Below are 6,000 nucleotides of genomic sequence, written 5' to 3' on the forward strand. Positions count from 1 at the left end.
ACTGTAGTAAGAAGTGCAAAAAATATACTGTATTAAAATTATGCCTTGTTGATATTAAATAGAGTGAACAGTTTGGTCTTCCTTAGCAATGCCTATTGGGAGTATGTAATGGCAAGCAGGGTGGGATGTTTTGTTGTCTTTTGTTTTGGAGTGCTTCTCAGCACTAAGGCAATCAAGTACCTTTGAGTCTTGCCTTTTTTTCAATCAAGAGTCTTTGATTGAATCAGGAGTCTTGGATGACCTGCTTAAGTCATGGGAAGGCTTAGGTCACGTGGATTTGAGTTGCATGGTTGTGATGGTCTCTGACCCTGAAGAAGCATATATATACTCTGAGGTTAGTCTCTTGCTTGGGGCTCACTCACTGGAAGACTGTTGTGTGATTTGACCAGATGAGATTCTGGGTAACAATTGGAGCTCCCCTGGCTTTGAAAAAATCCAGATGTTGGTGCTTCTCTCTCTGGTAACTATGTATCTTGGACAGATAGCTAGATTTGTGTTATTTTTGCTCTGTTTATATAATTTCTGCTTGTAATTTCTGTTTGTGTTTTCTCTGAATTTCAGGGTGCCGATTTTTTCCCTGAACTAAGTGAATGATATATGTATGTTTAATTAAAGTGAGCTTGTAAACCCCTTAAAGTTGTTTTCCTTAGAAAAGCAGAACAAAGAACCTGTGCTAGCAACCCTCCTGTGTGCTGGTGTTATTGGTCTTACACAGCCATGGTAGTGGCAAGTAGCATTGTTGTTACAGAGTATTAATTCCTTGCTAACTAATGGACTTCTTACAGAAGTTACATTTCAAAAAACAAATTGATATATCAAAATAATAAAGAATCATTAAATTTACAATGAACTAGTAGCACATAATGGACACCGGATTGATTTTTCTCTTTGAAGCCCATAGCTAATATGGGTACGCATTGTCTCAAATCACCAAGATTTATTATATAGAAAGATGTGCGTTTTTCTTCAACATTAATCCTAAATGTTAATGTATTCCAGATTTTATAAACCTAGATTTACTGTACATAGTATATATTAGAATTGGTATTGGTTGAGCCCTTTAGCTAACTGCTTTGTTGTTTTTGCAAGAAGGTGTCAATTTTTTTTTTCCTTTTTTTTTTTTTAAATGCAATTTATTTATTTAACATATTTGGTTTTCAGCATTGATTTTCACAACAGTTTGAATTACAAATTTTCTCCCCATTTCTGCCCTCCCCCCCCCCCACTCCAAGATGGCTTATATTCTGGTTGCCCTGTTCCCCAGTCAGCCCTCCCCTCTATCACCCCCCTCCCCTCTCATCCCCTTTTCCCTTCCTTTCTTGTAGGGCAAGATAAATTTCTACGCCCCATTGCCTGTGTATCTTATTTTTTAGTTGCATACAAAAACTTTTTTTGTTTTTGAACATCTGATTTTAAAACTTTGAGTTCCAAATTCCCTTTCCTCTTCCCTTCCCACCCACCCTCCCTAGGAAGTTGAGCAATTCAACCTAGGCCACACATGTATTATTATGTATAACCCTTCCACAATACTCATGTTGTGAAAGGCTAACTACATTTTGCTCCTTCCCAACCCATCCCGCTTTATTGAATTTTCTCCCTTGACCCTGTCCCCTTTCCAAAGTGTTTGTTTTGATTACCTCCACCCCCATCTGCCCTCCACTCCATCATCCCCCCGCCTTTTATTTTTTTTTTTTATCTTCCTCCCTCTTCTTTCCTGTGGGGTAAGATACCCAACTGAGTATGTATGGTATTCCCCCTCAGGCCAAATCTGATGACAGCAAGGTTCACTCATTCCCCCCTCACCTGCCCTCTCCCCTCCTCCCATAGAACTGCTTCCTCTTGCCATCTTTATGCGAGATAATCCACCCCATTCTATCTCTCCCTATCTCCCTCTCTCAGTATGTTACTTTCTCATCCCTTAATTTCATTTTATTTCTTTTAGCTATCTTCCCTTCAACCTCAACTCACCCTGTGTCTGCTCTCTCTCTTTTACATATATATATATGCACATACATACACATACATACATATACACATAGATATATACATACATACACATTCACTTATATATATACATAAACATATATATATGCATATTCCCTTCAACTACCCTAATACTGAGGTCTCATGAATCATACTCATCATCTTTCCATGTAGGAATGTAAACAAAACAGTTCAACTTTAGTAAGTCCCTTGCAATTTCCGTTTCTTGATTACCTTTTCATGCTTCTCTTGATTCTTGTGTTTGAAAGTCAAATTTTCTATTCAGTTCTGGTCTTTTCACTGAGAAAGCTTGAAAGTCCTCTATTTTATTGAAAGTCCATATTTTGCCTTGGAAGGTGTCAATTTTTAATGTCAGACATTTTAAGTTACCCTTTTGCTGTTCTGTATATATGTGTGCATTATAATTTTTCAAGCTATTGTAAACAGGCTAGATATGCATGTAGCAGCCAAACTTGCATAGAAATGGGCTGTGCATATAAAATGTTCCATCTTGCCTTTGGGTTTTGACGTTAATGTACAACAATTATATCTCCCAAGTTGAGTTTTTTGTTGCACTGGAAAAATACTTTTCCATTATAACATATGCTGATTTCTGTTAACATCCAAAATATAACATCTGTGTACAAGCTAAAAAAAAAGAAATCACCAAGTCTAGGGGATCTTGATCTGGGATCAGTGAACTTATTGAAAATACCTTGATAATTTTCTTTAAAAATATGTTTATTTCAGTTCCAAATTCTTTCATTCTCTCTATCTCTCCTCCCATCCATTAGAAGGCAAGAAATACAATTCCCACTATACATATTAAGTCATGCAAAGCATTTCCACATTAGCCACATTGTGTGTGGGGGGGAGGGAGAAGCAAGAAAAATAAATAAAAATATGCTTTAGTCTCCAACAGTTTTCTCTCTGGCTGTGGATAGCATTTTTTATCATGAATCCTTTACAATTATAATGCATCGTTGTATTTATCAAAATAGCTAAATCTTTTCACAATTGATTCCTGTTACAATATTCCTGTTATTGCTTACAATGTTCTCCTAGTTCTCCTCATTTTAATTTGTATCAGTTCACCTAAGTCTTCCCAGATATTTCTGAAACCATCTGCTTATCATTTTTTATAGCATGATAATATTCTTTCAAAATCATTTGTTCAGCCATTCTTCAGATGATGGGCATCCTGCCCCCTCCCCCCAATTTCCAATTCTTTGCCACCACAAAAAAGCTGCAATAAATTTTTTGTATATATGGATCCTTTTCCTTTTTCTTTGATTTCTTTTGGATACAGACATAATTGCCATATTACTATGTTAAAGAGTATGCACAATTTTATAGTCCTTTGGACATTGTTCCTAATTATTCTCCAGAATGGTTGGACCAGTTCACAACTCTACCAACACTGCATTAATATACCTATTTTTCCATGTCCCCTCCAGCATTTGTCATTTTCCTTTTCTGTCATGTTAGTCAATTTGATAGGTGTGAGGTGGTACCTCAGAGTTGTTTTAACTTGAATTTCTCTCATTATTAGTGTTTTAGAGAATTTTTCCCCCATGACTATTGATGGCTTTGATTTCTTTTTCTGAAAACTACCTGTTTATATCCACTGATCATTTATCAATTGAGGAATGGCTCTCATTTTTATAAATTTGGTTCAGTTCCCTATATTTATTATAGCTAGAATTGTTATCAATTATTATTAATTCAGGTAAAATCTGAACCCAAGTCTCCCTAACCCTGAATATAACATTATTGTCTCTTAAATTGTCTTTTTTATTTTAGTCATTTAAATACATTACTTTGAGGAATCCATGAGCTTCACTGGATTGTCCAAGGGGTCCATGACATAAAGAAGATCAAGAATCCCTAATCCCTAATTTAATTCTTCCAGATAGGAAACTAGGCACAGAGAAGTAAAGTCATGGAATAAGATGATGGCAGATCCATGATAGGTACTTAGGAATCTCCTTCTTTTGAGAATTTTTGCCCCTTGAATTAAAATTATAGGTTTGATGTATACTTCCAAATGATATGACTGTTGGATAAAAATAAATCCCTGGATTGTACCTGAGTTATTCTTATTTGTCTAAGTATTTTTGGAAACAAAGTGAAGGCAAATCTCTGTCTGTCAAACAAGTTTAGTTAACCCTTTTTCAACTACAAAAAACTTACATTTTTGCAGTTATGAAGAACCTTTGGCTTTTTTTTAAACCTTCGTTGAGCAACCTGTTAAGGGTCACCAGTCCGATTCATGCTTGAACAGGTTGTATTAGCAAGGCAATAATCACATGTCATTACACAGGTGTCTCCTTTGATGATAAAACTAGTTGAGATTTGTGAGGTGCTTTATATTTACAAAGTCTTCTTATCTCATTTCATCCTCACGCCGATCGCAGGGCTTGATGTTAGGAAGACCTGAGTTCAAATCTGGCCTTGGACACTTATTTGTTGTGTGACCCCAGTTAACTTCTGACTGCTTCCATTTCCTCATCTGTAGAATGGGTGTAATACTAGCAGCCACCGCTCTAGGTTGTTGTGAGGACACATGAGACAATTTTTAAAAATTTCCAACTTTGCAAATTTTAAAGAACTAGATAAATGCTATTATTATTTTTATTTATTATGAGGAATATTTTTAATCTCATTTTACAGATGCTGAAACCAAGACAAAGAGGTTAAGTGACGTACTCAGGGTACAAGGGATAGGACACTGGGTCTACTGGCAGGAGGACCTGAGTGTAGATATCGCCTCCGACACTTCCTAGCTCTGTAACCTTGGGGCAAGTCACTTAATTTTGGTTTGCCAATGAGGGTAATGATATCATCTAGCTCCCGGGGTTGTTGTGAAGATAAGATGATATGATAGTGATGAAGCACTTTGCAAACTTTTAAGGGCTATAAAACGATAGAACTATTATTGTTAACTACAGTTAATTTGAGTTCAAGACAAATCTGAACCCAAGTCTCCCTAGCCCTGAGTCTGACATTCGATCTATACCTTATATCTATCTATACCTTAGAGTTAGACGCAGTATATATAATATACTACTGTGATGATTAAAAAGTTTTGAGAGACATAGTTTCTGGGTAATTTAATCATTTTACTAACAAGGCCAGCAGGTTATTAATAAAAGGGTGATCATTTGGCCATCTCTCTCAGACCAAAGACTCCTAATGGTGGTGGGATCGCAGTTTATATGTCCTTCGAAGAGGAGGTGTTGGTGAGGAGGCATTCCTGAGGGATGCCTAATCGCCTCTGTTTGGTCAGCAAAATAGGAGGTGGACTATCTTGGGTTGTTTTACTTAGGTCACTCAAATCTTGGTCAAAGAGAGATCAATTTCCATATTACCTGTCTTGATAACAGGGAGAATCAACATTTCCCCAGGATATGTCTGAGCAAACACAATGAGCAGGAATATAACCATTAGCCTAAACTTAGAATTTCTTTTAGTATCTGATTAGATCTCGGCCTGGATAAATCTCGAAGAGAGATTTCCCATAATGGTTGGTTTCTGGATGAGGAAGTAGAAAAGGGGAAAAACCTTGGTCCTAATACAATAATTAGTTATTAAATATAGGGGTGGCTAGGTGGTGCAGTGGATAGAGTGCACAGCCTAGAGTCAGGAAGATTCATCTCCTGCCTCAGATACTTACTACCTGTGTGACCCTGGACACATCACTTAACCCTGTTTGCTTCAGTTTTCTCATCTGTCAAATGAGCTGGAGAAGGAAATGGGAAACCACTCCATTATCTTTGCCAAGAAAACCCCAAATGGGGTAACAAAGGGTTGGACACGATCGAACAATATCAATATTAAATATAGGAGAGAAATATTCATTTCTCAACCTATAACATAATTGGCAAGGAATCATTCATCTTCATTTCAACAACCCCAGAGATAGGAAAGCCCATAACTTCCTGAGGCAGCCCACTATATACTTTTGGACAGCTCTAATTTTTAGGAAGTTTCTCCTTATTTTGAGCCTTTTTCCAT

The sequence above is a fragment of the Trichosurus vulpecula genome, chromosome 1 (assembly GCF_011100635.1).
Source record: "Trichosurus vulpecula isolate mTriVul1 chromosome 1, mTriVul1.pri, whole genome shotgun sequence".
NCBI classification, from domain to species: Eukaryota; Metazoa; Chordata; class Mammalia; order Diprotodontia; family Phalangeridae; genus Trichosurus; species Trichosurus vulpecula.